The sequence below is a fragment of the Anomaloglossus baeobatrachus genome, chromosome 8 (genome assembly GCF_048569485.1).
Source record: "Anomaloglossus baeobatrachus isolate aAnoBae1 chromosome 8, aAnoBae1.hap1, whole genome shotgun sequence".
In the NCBI taxonomy this organism is placed as follows: domain Eukaryota; kingdom Metazoa; phylum Chordata; class Amphibia; order Anura; family Aromobatidae; genus Anomaloglossus; species Anomaloglossus baeobatrachus.
In genome coordinates this window covers 27,210,426-27,229,544 of record NC_134360.1, presented here as the reverse complement: position 1 = coordinate 27,229,544, position 19,119 = coordinate 27,210,426, and positions in this window count along the sequence as shown.

The following is a 19,119-nucleotide window of genomic DNA, read 5'->3' as shown; positions in this document are numbered from 1 at the left end:
GCGTGCATACAGGAGTGTGCATACAGAAGCGTGCATACAGGAGCGTGCATACCGGAGCGTGCATACAGGAGCGCGCATACAGGAGCGCGCATACAGGAGCGTACATACAGGAGTGTACATACAGGAGCGTGAATACAGGAGTGTACATACAGGAGCGTGCATACAGGAGCGTGCATACAGGAGCGCGCATACAGGAGCGTACATACAGGAGTGTACATACAGGAGCGTGAATACAGGAGTGTACATACAGGAGCGTGCATACAGGAGTGTGCATACAGAAGCGTGCATACAGGAGCGTGCATACCGGAGCGTGCATACAGGAGCGCGCATACAGGAGCGTACATACAGGAGTGTACATACAGGCCATGGAGGTGAGTGCATTACTTTATTATTTTTGTGAAATAATTGTACCTGCTGATTCCAGGTTTTTCTGTAGCTCTCAACAAGGCTCTTCTACACCTCTTCTGATAGGGTGGCTACGGAAAGTATTCAGACTCTTTTACATTTTACACTCTTTGTTTCATTACAGCCATTTGCTAAATTCCAAAAAGTTAATTTTTTTCTCATTAATGTACACTCTGCACCCCATCCCCCATCTGGACAGAAAACCCCCCAGAAATGTACAAAGTTTGCAAATTTATTAAACAAGAAAAACTGAAATGAGCTCATTGATTGGATGTAATGGCCGTGACCTCAGAGAGGGTGAGAAACGTGTGGAGACCAATTTTCAGAAGGGGAACACTTTTTCATCATGTTTTACACATGTATGGCATATATATACACACACACATTATTATATATATATATATATATATATATATATATATATATGTCACGCTCCCCGGGTCCCCTGCCTTGCTTCCCGGCTCCCCTGCCTCGCTCCCCGGCTCACCTGCCACGCTCCCCGGCTCACCTGCCACGCTCCCCGGCTCACCTGCCTCGCTCCCCGGCTCACCTGCCTCGCTCCCCGGCTCCTCTATCAGGCGTCCCCCGCTCCACAGCCTCCAGCCCCCATCACCTGCGCTCCCCAGGCGGCTCGGTCCCCGCTCCCGGCGCCCGTCGGCAGCTCTGCTCCAGGCCGGCTCCCCTGCCTCCTGTTCACCGCTCCCTGCCCTGGCTTCTGGCACCCGGGCCTCGCGCATGCGCATTAGGGCGCGCGCGCGGTCATTGACCCTTTCTTAAAGGGCCAGTGTCCTCCAACAGGATATTGAAGGATCAGGTATTGGGTATATAGGGGGATCCTTTCCATGTGGGCGGGGCCTGTTCTTCGTGTTTCCTAAGCTAGGAGTCAGGTCTCCTTGTGTCTGTGATATACTCACCTATCTCTCTTGTAGAGCCGATCCTGCCTCGCCAACCGGTCCTGACGATACCCGAACCCCGAACGGTGACGGCCTGCCATCCCGTCATCCCGTCAGCTACTGCCATCTCCGATCCCTGTGGTGACCCATCTTCTCGCTCCATTGGTTCCGGACTCTGCCTGACGACATCTCGGCCTCCGAACCTGAGCTCCGTCACCCGGACTACCATCAGAGACCCCGTGGTCCCAGGGACTTCTTTACTCCACTCCTCTAAACGGACTGTCCTGCTAGTGCTCCGGCTACCGGGCACCTTGCCCTCAGTGAGGTGTTCAGCCCAGTGGATCCACCTCCTGGGTCTGCCCGTCCACCTGGCCCTAACAGTAAGAACAGGCCATGGATCCCGCCGAAGCACTAGCGGCCTTGCAGCAGGAACTCACACGCCAGCGCGAGACCCAGACCCGCATGCTGAACTTCATGTCTTCTGTGGATACCCGCCTGAACACGCTACAAGCGACGGCCACATCCTTGGCATCTCAGGTTTCCACGGTACAATCCACGGCCACAGCTCCCGTGGCAGCCTCCTCGGATGCTTCCAGACTTCGTTAGGCTTCACCACCCCGGTACGCCGGCGATCCCAAGACCTGCAGGGGATTCCTAAACCAGTGCTCCCTTCATTTCAAGCTGCTTCCGCACTTGTTTGCCTCCGACCAAGCCAAGGTGGCGTTTGTGATGTCACATCTAGAGGGTGAGGCACTGGCCTGGATGAACCCCTTGTGGGAAAAGGAGGACCCTGTGAGTACCAACATCCAGGACTTCCTGCAGGCATTCAGAAACACCTTTGACGAACCTGGACGTGCCGCTGCATCCGCCTCATCACTCCTCAGGCTACATCAGGGCACTACGACGGTAGGGCAGTATGCCATCCGCTTCCGCACTTTGGCCTCAGAATTGGGGTGGAACAATGAAGCCCTCACCGCCGCCTTCTGGGAAGGACTCTCCAGCCGTATTAAGGACGAGCTGGCAGGCCGCGATGTTCCTTCCACCCTGGATGCCCTGATCGCACTAGCCACCCGCGTGGACCTCAGATTCCAGGAACGATCCAAAGAGGTGTCCCGTGAGAGACGTCCGATACGGCATTCCTCTCCTCCACAGAAGCCCGCCGTACTTCAGTCAACGTCGTCTGGTGTCTCTGTCCACGAGCCCATGCAGATCGACCGTTTGCGGCAGTCCGAACAACGCCGAGCAGAACGGCTCGCCAAGGGCCTCTGCTTCTACTGCGGAGAGGGCACACACCTGCTATGCTCCTGTCCAGAGAGGCCGGGAAACTCCAAAGCCTAGGGTTGGTAGGAGAGGCCACCCTAGGTGCTGGGACTCTCTCAGACCCGGTTACGTGGACTGTTCAAGTGACAACGGGAGAGACGCGGTTCACGGCCGAGGCGTACCTCGATTCCGGGGCAGCAGGCAATTTCATCCAGCAGGCCACGGTGGACAAGTACCAGGTGCCTGTTACTCCACTCGACAAACCCCTCGTGATTGCCTCTGTAGATGGGAGACCCCTCTCTGACACCATCTCGTGGATCACCAAGCCGGTGGAACTACGTATCGGTGCCCTGCACACCGAGAACATCGCTCTCTACGTCCTCCCACACATGTCCCATCAAATCCTGCTGGGACTCCCCTGGTTGCGGACACACGAACCGTCAGTCAGCTGGGGTACTGGTGAAATCACCCGATGGGGCTCCTCTTGCCACGAGAACTGTCTGAAGACTATACAGCCCATCCGACGACCTCCGGTTCCGGAGTCCCTACCGGGACTGCCCTCGGCCTATTGGTCCTTCGCGGACGTCTTTGATAAAAAGGAATCAGAGGTACTTCCGCCACATCGTCCTTATGACTGTGCCATCGACCTACTCCCGGGAACTACACCACCTCGAGGACGGATATATCCGCTGTCTCCTGCTGAAACTAGGGCCATGTCTGCCTACATCACGGAGAACCTAGCAAGGGGATTCATTCGGAGGTCCTCCTCTCCTGCTGGAGCAGGCTTCTTCTTCGTTAAGAAGAAAGAGGGCGATCTACGCCCATGCATTGACTACCGGGGATTGAACCAAATCACCGTGAAAAATAAATACCCCCTGCCGCTCATCCCCGAATTGTTTGATCGGCTTAGAGGAGCTCGTGTGTTTACCAAGTTGGATCTTCGGGGTGCCTACAACCTGGTCCGCATCCGCTCTGGGGACGAATGGAAGACCGCATTCAATACTCGCGATGGGCACTATGAATACTGTGTGATGCCCTTCGGCCTCTGTAACGCACTAGCAGTGTTTCAGGAATTGGTGAACGACGTGTTCCGGGACCTTCTCTACGTCTGTGTGGTGGTGTATCTTGACGGTATCCTGGTCTTCTCTCCGGACCTCCAGACCCACAGAGAGAACGTGCAGCTGGTACTACGAAGACTGAGGGAGAATCGTCTGTACGCCAAGTACGAGAAGTGTGTCTTCGAGCAGTCTTCTCTTCCCTTCCTGGGTTACGTAATCTCCGATACCGGTCTGCAGATGGACCCGGAGAAGGTCTCTTCCATTCTCAACTGGCCCCCTCCTTCTGGACTGAAGGCAATCCAACGCTTTCTGGGATTCGCAAACTATTACCGTCAGTTCATCCCTCACTTCTCTGCTCTGACGGCACCTCTCTCCGCCTTGACCAAGAAGGGGGCTAATCCAAAGGACTGGTCACCTGCGGCCGACGCCGCGTTTGGCTCCCTGAAACAGGCATTTGCTTCTTCCCCTGTGCTCCACCGTCCTGAGTTAAACCGACAGTTTACCTTGGAGGTGGATGCCTCCTCCTCGGGAGCCGGAGCAGTGCTCATGCAGAAGTCCTCCTCCGGGAAGATGGTTACTTGCGGTTTCTTCTCCAAGAGCTTCTCAGCGCCTGAACGCAACTACACCATCGGTGACCGAGAGCTATTGGCAGTCAAACTGGCTCTGGAGGAATGGCGCTACCTTCTGGAGGGAGCAGTTTACCCCGTGATCATTTACACGGACCACAAGAACCTGGAATACCTGCGGTCCGCTCAGCGACTGAACCCACGGCAGGCCAGGTGGTCCTTGTTCTTTGCCAGGTTCGATTTTCAGCTCCATTTTCGACCCGCGGACAAGAATGTAAGAGCAGATGCCTTGTCCAGGTCATTCATGCCCATGGAGCAGGAGGAGGAGACATCCCAGCCCATCATCTGTCCTAGTAAGATCATTCCGGTAGCTCCTGTCACCCTGGCCCAGATACCACCTGGGAAGACCTATGTCTCTGAGACTGACAGGCAAAAAGTGTTGCACTGGGGCCATGCCTCGAAAATAGCCGGTCATGCTGGTCAGAAGAGAACATGGAGTACGATTGTACGTCACTACTGGTGGCCATCCCTTCGCACGGACGTCGCTTCTTTTGTCTCAGCCTGCTCCTCTTGTGCCAGGAACAAGACGCCCAAACATCTGCCATATGGCCGTCTTCTGCCTCTGCCTATACCCTCCATTCCATGGCAACACATTGCAATGGACTTTATTACGGACTTGCCCCTGTCCTCCGGACACACAGTCATATGGGTCGTGGTGGATCGGTTCTCCAAAATGGCTCATTTCGTCCCTATGGCTGGACTGCCCTCTGCCCAGGAACTCGCTGACGCTTACATACAGCACATCTTCCGGTTGCATGGCTTTCCATCACACATTGTGTCCGACAGAGGAACTCAGTTTACCTCCCGCTTCTGGAGGGCTCTCTGCAAACATCTGGGAGTGACTCTGGACTTTTCTTCAGCCTACCATCCTCAGTCGAATGGCCAAGTGGAACGAGTCAATCAGATCTTGACCTCCTTCTTACGTCACTACGTCAACGCCCATCACGACGTCTGGTCCACGCTTCTTCCTTGGGCTGAATTCTCCCATAACCACCACGTCAGTGACTCCTCCTCCAGCTCTCCCTTCCATGTCGTTTACGGTCTTCAGCCTTCCGTCCCATTACCTGTATCCTCTTCCTCGGATGTCCCTGCTGCTGATGCTGTAGTCCGTGACTTTTCTACAATTTGGGACTCTGTCAAGACGTCCCTTGGACGTGCTTCCCTGCGGATGAAGAGACACGCAGACAAGAGGCGTCTGGATCCCCCGTGTTTCTCTCCAGGAGATCTGGTCTGGCTTGCTTCCAAGTACGTCCGATTGAAGCTGCCATCATACAAGCTGGGTCCTCGCTACATCGGGCCATTTAAGGTCATCAGCAAAATTAATGAGGTCTCCTACAAGCTGCAGCTCCCGGCCACGATGAGGATACCCAACTCCTTCCACGTCTCCCTGCTCAAGCCGGTTGTCCTTGGTCCCTTCTCCGCTGCTGCCAGTTCTGCTCCTCCTCCTATTGCTGATGATGACATCTATGCGGTAAGGGATATCGCGGCCATGAAAACCGTACGGGGCCGACAGTTCTTCCTGGTGGACTGGGCAGGGTATGGTCCTGAGGATAGGTCCTGGGAACCCCGGGAGAATGTGGGTACTCCTCTGATACGTGCCTTCCTGTCCCGGTTGCGGGGAGGGGGGCGTACTGTCACGCTCCCCGGGTCCCCTGCCTTGCTTCCCGGGTCCCCTGCCTTGCTTCCCGGCTCCCCTGCCTCGCTCCCCGGCTCACCTGCCACGCTCCCCGGCTCACCTGCCTCGCTCCCCGACTCCTCTATCAGGCGTCCCCCGCTCCACAGCCTCCAGCCCCCATCACCTGCGCTCCCCAGGCGGCTCGGTCCCCGCTCCCGGCGCCCGTCGGCAGCTCTGCTCCAGGCCGGCTCCCCTGCCTCCTGTTCACCGCTCCCTGCCCTGGCTTCTGGCACCCGGGCCTCGCGCATGTGCATTAGGGCGCGCGCGCGGTCATTGACCCTTTCTTAAAGGGCCAGTGTCCTCCAACAGGATATTGAAGGATCAGGTACTGGGTATATAGGGGGATCCTTTCCAAGTGGGCGGGGCCTGTTCTTCGTGTTTCCTAAGCTAGGAGTCAGGTCTCCTTGTGTCTGTGATATACTCACCTATCTCTCTCGTAGAGCCGATCCTGCCTCGCCAACCGGTCCTGACGATACCCGAACCCCGAACGGTGACGGCCTGCCATCCCGTCAGCTCCTGCCATCTCCGATCCCTGTGGTGACCAGTCTTCTCGCTCCATTGGTTCCGGACTCTGCCTGACGACATCTCGGCCTCCGAACCTGAGCTCCGTCACCCGGACTACCATCAGAGACCCCGTGGTCCCAGGGACTTCTTTACTCCACTCCTCTAAACGGACTGTCCTGCTAGTGCTCCGGCTACCGGGCACCTTGCCCTCAGTGAGGTGTTCAGCCCAGTGGATCCACCTCCTGGGTCTGCCCGTCCACCTGGCCCTAACAATATATATATATTGTATATGTATTATTATAATATATATACATACATACATACATATATATATATGTATATGTATTATTATAATATATATACATACATACATATATATATATATATACATATACATATATATATGTGTGTGTGTGTATATGTATAATATATGCACACACATATACTCACACACATTATATATATATATATATATATATATATATATTATAAATATATATATATATACATACATACATACATACATACATACATACATACATATACACATCTGGCCAAAAATTAGGAGGCCACTTCCAAATTGTCAGATTTTCTGATTTTTCTCTTTATATTTTTGAGTAAAATGTAAATTGCTCTTCTATTCTATAAACTACTGACCACGTCTCCGAATTTCCAAGCAATAAATTTATTTTCTGTAAATGAGAAATGGTCACAATAACAAAACAATGCATTGCTTTCACACCTCAAATAATGCAAAGAAAACAAGTTCATAATCATTTACAAACAACAATACTAATAATGTTTTATTTCAGGAGGAGTTCAGAAATCAATATTTTGGGGAATAACCATGATGTTTAATCCCAGCTTTCATGCGTCTTGGCTGCTTTCCACCAGTCTGTCACACTGCTTTTGGGTGACCTTATAACACTCCTGGTGCAAAAATGTAAGCAGTTCTTCTTTGTTTGATGGCTTGTCAATATCCATCTTCCTCTTGATTACATTTCAGAGGTTTTCAATGGGGTTCAGGTCTGGAGATTGGGCTGGCCATGACAGGGTTTTGATGTGGTGGTCCTTCATCCACACATTGGTTGACCTAGCTGTGTTGCATGGTGCATTGTCCTGCTGGAAAAAAACAGTCCTCAGAGTTGGGGAACATTGCCTGAGCAGAAGGAAACAACTGTTTTTCCAGGATAACCTTGTATGTGGCTTGATTCATACGTCCATCGCAAAGTTTAATCTGCCCAATTCCAGCCTTGCAGAAGCATCCCCAGATCATCACTGATCCTCCAAATTTCACAGTGGCTGCAAGACACTGTGGCTTGTACGCCTCTCCAGGTCTCCGTCTAACCATTAGATGACCAGGTGTTGGGCAAAGCGGAAAATTAGACTCAGAGATTACTGTACTCTAGAAATTGGGCAGATTAAACTTTGCGAAGGACGTATGAATCAAGCCGCATACAAGATTATCCTGGAAAAACAGTTGCTTCCTTCTGCTCAGGCAATGTTCCCCAACTCTGAGGACTGGTTTATCCAGCAGGACAATGCGCCATGCCACACATCTAGGTCAATCAATGTGTGAATGAAGGACCACCACATCAAAACCCTGTCATGGCCAGCCCAATCTCCAGACCTGAACCCCTTTGAAAACCTCTGGAATGTAATCAAGAGGAAGATGGATAGTCACAAGCCAACAACAAAATAAATAACTGCTTACATTTTTGCACCAGGAGTGGCATAAGATCACCCAAAAGCAGTGTGAAGACTGGAGGAAAGCAGCCAAGACGCATGAAAGCTGGGATTAACAATCATGGTTATTCTACAAAATATTGATTTCTGAATCTTCCTGAGATAAAACATTATTAGTATTGTTGTTTCTAAATGATTATGAACTTTTTTTCTTTGCATTATTTGAGGTGATGAAAGCAATGCATTGTTTTGTTATTGTGATCATTTCTCATTTTCAGAAAATAAATACAAAATTTATTGCTTGGAAATTTGGAGACGTGGTCAGTAGAATAATTTACATTTTACTCAAAAATATAAAGAGAAGAATCAGAAAAACTGACAATTTTGCAGTGGTCTTTTAATTTTTGCCGGAGATATAGATATATATATATATATATATATATATATATATATATATATATATATATATATATATATATATATATATATATATATATATATATATATATATACATATATATATATATATACACACACACACACACACACAGTACAGATGCAAAGTTTGGACACACCTTCTCATTCAAGGAGTTTTCTTTATTTTCATGACTCTGACAATTGTAGATTCACATTGAAGGCATCAAAACTATGAATTACCACATGTGGAATGAAATACTTAAAGTGTGAAACAACTGAAAATATGTCTTATATTCTAGGTTCTTCAAAGTATCCCCCTTTTGCTTTGATTACTGCTTTGCACACTCTTGGCATTCTCTTGATGGGCTTCAAGAGGTAGTCACCGGAAATGGTTTTCCAACAGTCTTGAAGGAGTTCCCAGAGATGTTTAGCACTTGTTGGCCCTTTTGCCTTCACTCTGTGGTCCAGCTCACCCCAAACCATCTCGATTGGGTTCAGGTCTGGTGACTGTAGAGGTCAGGTCATCTGGCGTAGCACCCCATCACTCTCCTAGCCCTTACACAGCCTGGAGGTGTGTTTGGGGTCATTGTCCTGTTGAAAAATAAATGATGGTCCAACTAAACGCAAACCGGATGGAGTAGCACGCCGCTGCTAGATGCTGTGGTAGCCATGCTGGTTCTGTATGCCTTCAATTTTGAATAAATCCCCAACAGTGTCACCAGCAAAGCCCCCCCACGCCGTCACACCTCCTCCTCCATGCTTTCTTAGCAGCTATTTTACCATGAAGGCCTGCTGCCCAAAGTCTCCTTTTAAGGCTGGAAACACATCTATGCGAGTAAAATCGGTCCGAGTTGGCTGAAAAAAACTCAGCTGATTTTAGTTCACGTTAGGTGCGAGTGCAACGCAAGTGCGATGCCTTTTCTGAATAAATTAATGATTTTACTAGCGTGTGTAATGCGTGTGTAATGCATATTTTTTACTATGTCATCTGCCATTCAGCTCTGCTACATGGCCGCTGACAGCAGACACAGACAGCCATGTAGCAGAGCTGAATGGCAGATGACAGCAGACACAGACAGAGCCGCACGATAAAAAAAGAATGAACTCGGGTGAACTTCACCCGACTTCATTGTCATGCTGCGGCTCTGTCTGTGCCGTGTCCTGATTAGCGGTCACCTGTGAGGGACTCACCAGTGACCGCTAATCCACTGAGTGACTGAAGTTAGCAGCCCTCTCTCATACTCACCGATCCCCGGCGCTGCACGGCGTTCACACTGCTCCGGCAGCTTTTCCTCTTTTGAATATGCCGGCCACTTATTAAACAATCTCATATTCCCTGCTTTCCCCGCCCACCGGCGCCTATGATTGGTTGCAGTGAGACACGCCCCCACGCTGAGTGACAGGTGTCTCACTGCACCCAATCACAGCAGCCGGTGGGCGTGTCTATACTGTGCAGTGAAATAAATAATTAAATAATTAAAAAAACCGGCGTGCGGTCCCCCCCAATTTTAATATCAGCCAGATAAAGCCATACGGCTGAAGGCTGGTATTCTCATGATGTGGAGCCCCACGTTATGGGGAGCCCCCCACCCTAACAATATCAGCCAGCAGCCGCCCAGAATTGCCGCATACATTATATGCGACAGTTCTGGAACTGTACCCGGCTCTTCCCGATTTGCCCTGGTGCGTTGGCAAATCGGGGTAATAAGGAATTAATGGCAGCCCATAGCTGCCACTAGATCCTAGATTAATCATGTCAGGCGTCTCCCTGAGATACCTTCCATGAGTAATCTGTAAGTTACAGTAAATAAACACCCACCTGAAAAAATCATTTATTAGAAATAAAAAACACAAACAAATTCCCTGGTTCACCAATTTAATAAGACCCAAAAAGCCCTCCATGTCCGGCGTAATCCACGGACCTCCAGCGTCGCATCCAGCTCTGCTGCATGAAGGTGACCGGAAAAGCAGCAGACACCGCCGCTCCTGTCAGCTCCACGCAGCTAATGAAGGGAATAGCGCGATCAGCTGAGCTGTCACTGAGGTTACCTGCTGTCACTGGATCCAGCGGTGGCCGCGGGTAACCTCAGTGACAGCTCAGCTGATCGCGCTACTCACCTCATTTGCTGCATGGAGCTGACAGGAGTGGCGGTGTCTTCTGCAGCTCCGATCACCTCCATGCAGCAGAGCTGGATGCGACGCTGGAACATCCTGGATTACGCCGGACATGGAGGGCTTTTTGGGGCTTATTAAATTGGTGATGATGAGGGAATTTGTTAGTGTTTTTTATTTCTAATAAATGATTTTTTCGGGTGTGTGTGTTTATTTACTGTAATTTACAGATTACTCATGGAAGTTATCTCGGGGAGACGCCTGACATGATTAATCTAGGATTTAGTGGCAGCTATGGGCTGCCAATAACTCCTTATTACCCCAATTTGCCAACGCACCAGGGCAAATCGGGAAGAGCCGGGTACAGTTCCAGAACTGTCGCATCTAATGTATGCGGCAATTCTGGGCGGCTGCTGACTGATATTGTTAGGCTGGGGGGCTCCCCATAACGTGGGGCTCCCCATCCTGAGAATACCAGCCTTCAGCCGTATGGCTTTATCTGGCTGATATTAAAATAGGGAGGGACCGCACGCCGTTTTTTTTTAATTATTTAATTATTTATTTCACTGCACAGTATAGACACGCCCACCGGCTGCTGTAATTGGGTGCAGTGAGACACCTGTCACTCAGCGTGGGGGCGTGTCTCACTGCAACCAATCATAGGCACCTGTGGGCGGGGAAAGCAGGGAATACGAGATTGTTTAATGAGCGGCCGGCTTTTTCAAAATAGTAAAAGCCACCGGAGCAGTGTGAATGCCGTGCAGCGCCGCGCCGGGGATCGGGGAACGGTGAGTATGAGAGAGGGGGGGAAAATGACCGATAGACTGTGAGAGAGGGACAGAGATAGTGACGGACCGACAGAGAGAGAATAGAGAGCGAGAGGGAGAGACCGACTGACAGAATAGTGATTGACAGACATTGTGAGAGATCACTAGTTTCCAGTGTTTTAGGAAACATGCGAGAAATGTATTTAGAAAATCGGATGTCACTAGGATGGTGTCATCCTGTGACATCCGATTATTTACACGCTCCCATAGACTTGGATTGGAGAGACTCGCAATAGAAACTCGCAAAAAAGCAGCATGCGGCGATTTTTTTCTCAGTCCGATTTGGACTGAGAAAAAAAAAATAAAAAATATCGCAAATGCGAGCTGAATCATTCACTAACATGTGTCCCATTCCAATGCGAGATTTTCTCGCATTGCTCTACTGCGAGAAACTCGCAAGTGAGAAGCAGCCCTAACAGTTGTTCTAGAGATGTGTCTGCTGCTAGAACTCTGTGTGGCATTGACCTGGTCTCTAATCTGAGCTGCTGTTAACCTGAGATTTCTGAAGCTGGTGACTCGGATAAACTTATCCTCCACAGCAGAGGTGACTCTTGGTCTTCCTTTCCTGGGGCAGTCCTCATGTGAGCCAGTTTCTTTGTAGTGTTTGATGGTTGTTGCCACTGCACTTGGGGACACTTTCAAAGTTTTCCCAATTTTTCGGACTGACCGACCTTCATTTCTTAAAGTAATGATGGCCACTCGTTTTTCTTTACTTAGCTGCTTTTTTCTTGCCATAATACAAATTCTAACAGTCTATTCAGTAGGACTATCAGCTGTGTATCCACCAGACGTCTGCCCAACACAACTGATGGTCCCAACCCCATTTATAAGGCAAGAAATCCCACTTATTAAACCTGACAGGGCACACCTGTGAAGTGAAGACCATTTCCGGTGACTACCTCTTGAAGCTCATCAAGAGAATGCCAAGAGTGTGCAAAGCAGTAATCAAAGCAAAAGGTGGCTACTTTGACAAACCTAGAATATAAGACATATTTTCAGTTGTTTCACACTTTTTTGCTAAGTATTTCATTCCACATGTGATAATTCATAGTTTTGATGCCTTCAATGTGAAGCTACAATTTTCAGAGTCATGAAAATACTGTAAAGAAAACTCTGAATGAGAAGATGTGTCCAAACTTTTGGTCTGTAGTGTGTGTGTGTGTGTGTGTGTGTGTGTGTGTGTGTGTGTGTGTGTGTGTGTGTGTGTGTGTGTCTGGAAGACTTGGAAGAGATATATATATATATCTTCCAAGTCTGAGCTCACATGTAATCATTCATTGCATCGGATCTGTTGGCAAAAAAGTTCTGCAAACAGAACTCTCTTGTCCATCATAAAATTTGATTTTTGCAGCATCCAGTTTTTAACATTGGAGTCTATGGAAAACGGATCCATTACCTGATTGCTAATTAGTCATCCATTTTTCTTGCATTTGTAAAGGATCTGTTTTTTTCTTACTGGATCACTTTCAAATGGAAGATAAATTGTGATCAGATAACGGATCCATTCTCCATAGACTTCAATGTAAGGCTAAGTTCACACATCAGTTTTTTTCAGTCAGGCAGAATCCGGCTCAAAAACCTATGCAACGGATGCGGCGAAAAAAACGGATGCGTTGCATAAGTTTTTCCATGCGGCCCGTCCAGTTTTTGCTGGATCCGGTTTGATACTGAGCATGCGCAGGTCAAAAAACCGCATCCGGATGCAGTTTTTTGCCGCAGGACGCCGCATCCGGCATCCATAGGCTTGTATTGTAAATGGCGCCGCATTGCGCCGGCACGAAGCGTTTTTTTCGCCGCAGCAAAAAACGCAGCATACAACGTTTCATCCAGCCGCCGCACCGGCTAAATATGCCGTGTGCGGCAAAAACCGGACGCAACGCAAGGCAATCTGGCACAATCCGGCGATAATGCAAGTCTATGGGGGAAAAACTGGATGCGGCGACAGCTGTCACCGCATCCGGTTTTTCAGAAAAGCGCCAGATTGTGCTGCACAGCAAAAACCTGGTGTGTGTGAACATACCCTTAAAAAACCCCGTATCCTGCAGAAATCAATTTTTTTCAAAATGGACAAAAAAGTTCTGTTTGCAGAACTTGGAATTCTGCTGGATCCGTTCTAAGAGATGATTACTAGATGTGTGAACTGAGCCTAAAATGACAGACTGGCCCTAAACCGGACCGTACAGAGTCATGCAGCAGCTGCATAATGTAATATTGAGAAACTGATAACACACACCACAAGGAATGAATGAATGTAATCTTATCATCACGTCTCAAGGAGGAAAACTCCCTCTTGTCACATAATTCTCCACGATTCTTCATTTAAATTGGTGCCTCTAACAAAGAACTAAACAAAAGTATCACATGCAATATAAATACAAAACTGATACATTGTATTTAATAAACATGGACACAAGAATCCAGATGCAGCAGAGCAGAACCTGTCCTTTTATCTTCCCACACTGACCCACTTGTGAGTTTTTGGAGTTATTATGATACATTTTACATGGGACTGCAGGTTTGTATACAACCCATTTGTGTTTTTTTTTTTTTTTAGTTATGGTGGTACATTTTACATGGGACTGCAGGTTTACATACAAACAAATTTGTGTTTTGTTTTTTTTTTAGTTATGAGGATACATTTTACATGGAACTGCAGGTGTGCATACAACCCATTTTTCAATTTTTTTTGAGTTATGATACATTTTACATGGGACTGCAGGTTTTCATACAACCCATTTGTGATTTTTTTTTGTTATGATGGTACATGTTACACAGGACTGCAGGTTTATATACAACCCATTTGTGATTCTTTTTAGCTATGAGGGTACATTTTACATGGGGCTGCAGGTTTGCACACAACCCATTTTTGATTTTTTTTTTAGTTATGATAGTATATTTTACATGGGACTGCAAGTTTGCATACAACCCATTTGTGATTTTTATGAGATATGATGGTACATTTTACATGGGACTGCAAGTTTGCATACAACCCATTTTTCATTTTTTTTAGTTATGATGATACATTTTACATGGGACTGCAGGTATGCATACAACCCATTTGTGATTTTGTTTTTGTTATGATGGTACATTTTACACGGGACTGCACGTTTATATACAACCCATTTGTGATTCATTTTAGTTATGAGGGTACATTTTACATAGGGCTGCAGGTTTATATACAACCCATTTGTGATTTTTTTTAAGTTATGAGGGTATATTTTACATGGGGCTGGCTGCAGGTTTGCATACAACCCATTTTTGAATTTTTTTAGTTATAATAGTATATTTTACATGGGACTGTAGGTTTGCATACAAAACCCATTTGTGATTTTTATGAGATAGGATGGTACATTTTACATGGGACTGCAGATTTGTATACAACCCATTTTTCATTTTTTTTTGTTATGATGATACATTTTACATGGGATTGCAGGTTTGCATACAACTCATTTTTCTAGTTATGATGAAACATTTTACATGGAACTGGAGGTTTACATACAACCCATTTTTCGAGTTATGAGGATACATTTTACATGGGACTGCAGGTTTGCATACAACCCATTTTTGAATTTTTTTTTAGTTATGATGATAGTATATTTTACATGGGACTGTAGGTTTGCATACAACCCATTTGTGATTTTTATGAGATAGGATGGTACATTTTACATGGGATTGCAGGTTTGCATACAACCCATTTTTCACTCTTTGTTTATGATGTTACATTTTACATGGGACTGCAGGTTTACATACAACCCTTTTTATTATAATGATACATTATACATGGGACTGTGGGATTGCATACCACCCATTTGTGATTTTTTTGAGTTATGATAAATTTTACATGGGACTGCAGGTTTGCATACAACCCTATGTTTTATCCCACATGGAAACCTCAGCTTGTAGCAACTTATAGACACAAGTAGGTATTCTTCTGGCAGTGCACATGTGATGAGCCCAGTGCCACCACCATGCTGCGAGCCCCCAGAGCAGGAAGTGAGAGCAGTGATGACTCTTTTCTTCTCTGCTCCACGTGGGCAGAAGTTCCTCCAGAGCAAAGTTCCCCATCCCCTGCAGTCACTTACCTGCGTGACGTGGATCTCTGCTGCTGATAAATAAGATCTGGTGGTGAAAAGTCTCTTAATCTAGGGCTTATCTGTATACAGGCAGGATGCAGGGAGGAGCATGGCCAGCACAGACCTGACCCCCCTGTTCCTTCCTCAGGCACCTAAATAGAGGAGGGGGCAGGCTGTAAAAGGGCTTTTTAGGGCTATGTGATTGGTGCAGACATCAGCAGAGCTGCATAATTAAAAGAGGAGGACATAGGAATCACTGGTGACCAGGAGGCGTCTGTGTACAAAGGACGCACGCTGCTGCAGAACCTCTTGGATAATACATGTATGATTTTCTATTATTATCATCCTATAAAATAGTATTGTATTGGCTCTTTCCCTCAGCACCCAGCTTTCCCATACTCCGATATACCGATATAATATCCAAAATTATAATGCATCTCATAGTTCTCCATATATTACAATGAACCCCCATAGTCCTCCATATATTATAATACACTCCTCATAGTCCTCCATATATTATAATACACTCCCCATAGTCCTCCATATATTATAATACACTCCCCATAGTCCTCCATATATTATAATACACTCCCCATAGTCCTCCATATATTATAATACACTCCCCATAGTCCTCCATATATTATAATACACTCCCCATAGTCCTCCATATATTATAATACACTCCCCATAGTCCTCCATATATTACAATGAACCCCCATAGTCCTCCATATATTGTAATACACTCCCCATAGTCCTCCATATATTATAATACACTCCCCATAGTCCTCCATATATTATAATACACTCCCCATAGTCCTCCATATATTATAATACACTCCCCATAGTTCTCCATATATTACAATGAACCCCCATAGTCCTCCATATATTATAATACACTCCCCATAGTCCTCCATATATTATAATACACTCCCCATAGTCCTCCATATATTATAATACACTCCCCATAGTCCTCCATATATTATAATACACTCCCCATAGTCCTCCATATATTATAATACACTCCCCATAGTCCTCCATATATTATAATACACTCCCCATAGTCCTCCATATATTATAATACACTCCCCATAGTCCTCCATATATTATAATACACTCCCCATAGTCCTCCATATATTACAATGAACCCCCATAGTCCTCCATATACACTCCCCATACTCCTCCATATATTATAATACACTCCCCATAGTCCTCCATATATTATAATACACTCCCCATAGTCCTCCATATATTACAATGAACCCCCATAGTCCTCCATATACACTCCCCATACTCCTCCATATATTATAATACACTCCCCATAGTCCTCCATATATTATAATACACTCCCCATACTCCTCCATATATTATAATACACTCCCCATAGTCCTCCATATATTATAATACACTCCCCATACTCCTCCATATATTATAATACACTCCCCATAGTCCTCCATATATTATAATACACTCCCCATAGTCCTCCATATATTATAATACACTCCCCATAGTCCTCCATATATTATAATACACTCCCCATAGTCCTTCATATATTATAATACACTCCCCATAGTCCTCCATATATTATAATACACTCCCCATAGTCCTCCATATATTATAATACACTCCCCATAGTCCTCCATATATTATAATACACTCCCCATAGTCCTCCATATATTATAATACACTCCCATAGTCCTCCATATATTATAATACACTCCCCATAGTCCTCCATATATTATAATACACTCCCCATAGTCCTCCATATATTATAATACACTCCCCATAGTCCTTCATATATTATAATACACTCCCCATAGTCCTCCATATATTATAATACACTCCCCATAGTCCTCCATATATTATAATACACTCCCCATACTCCTCCATATATTATAATACACTCCCATAGTCCTCCATATATTATAATACACTCCCCATAGTCCTCCATATATTATAATACACTCCCCATAGTCCTCCATATATTATAATACACTCCCCATACTCCTCCAGATATTATAATACACTCCCATAGTCCTCCATATATTATAATACACTCCCATAGTCCTCCATATATTATAATACACTCCCCATAGTCCTCCATATATTATAATACACTCCCCATAGTCCTCCATATATTATAATACACTCCCCATACTCCTCCATATATTATAATACACTCCCCATAGTCCTCCATATATTATAATACACTCCCCATAGTCCTCCATATATTATAATACACTCCCCATACTCCTCCATATATTATAATACACTCCCCATAGTCCTCCATATATTATAATACACTCCCATAGTCCTCCATATATTATAATACACTCCCCATAGTCCTTCATATATTATAATACACTCCCCATAGTCCTCCATATATTATAATACACTCCCCATAGTCCTCCATATATTATAATACACTCCCCATACTCCTCCATATATTATAATACACTCCCCATAGTCCTCCATATATTATAATACACTCCCCATAGTCCTCCATATATTATAATACACTCCCCATAGTCCTCCATATATTATAATACACTCCCCATAGTCCTCCATATATTATAATACACTCCCCATAGTCCTCCATATATTATAATACACTCCCCATACTCCTCCATATATTATAATACACTCCCCATAGTCCTCCATATATTATAATACACTCCCCATAGTCCTTCATATGTTATAATACACTCCCCATAGTCCTCCATATATTATAATACACTCCCCATAGTCCTTCATATGTTATAATACACTCCCCATAGTCCTCCATATATTATAATACACTCCCCATAGTCCTCCATATATTATAATACACTCTCCATAGTCCTCCATATATTGTAATGCACCCCCCCAAGTTATCCATATATTATAATACATTCTCCATAGTCCTTCATATCATATAATACACTCCCCATAGTTCTCCACATATAATACACTCCCCATAGTCCTTCATATATTATAATGCATCCCCCATAGTCCTGCATATAGTTTAATGGACTCCCCATACTCCTCCATATATTATAATACACTCCCCATAGTCCTCCATATATTATAATGCATCCCCCATAGTCCTGCATATAGTTTAATGGACTCCCATAGTTCTCCATGTATTATAATACATCCTCCATAGTCCTTCATATTATATAATACACCCCCCAGAGTCATCGATATATAATACACTCCCCTTAGTCCTCCATGTATTATAAGGCACCCCCCATATTCTTCCATGTATTATAATGCAGCCCCCATAGTTCTTCATTTCATCTAATGCAGCCCCCATAGTCCTCCATATATTATAATTAATATACTCCTCATAGTCATCCATATAGTATAATGCACCTCATAGACCATATATGCCCCCATAGTCCTCCATATAGTGTCATGCAGTCCCCAAATAAAATTATGCAGCCCCCATGTAGTAGCATAACAACCCCCATATCGTTTAATGCAGCCCCATAATCCTCTGGCCACTGTGATTAATACATGCTCACTTCTCCTCGTTCCCCCACTGCTCCGGTCTCCGCAGCACGTCCACTGTTCTGCCGCTCTGCACATCTCAGCACAGCGCGCA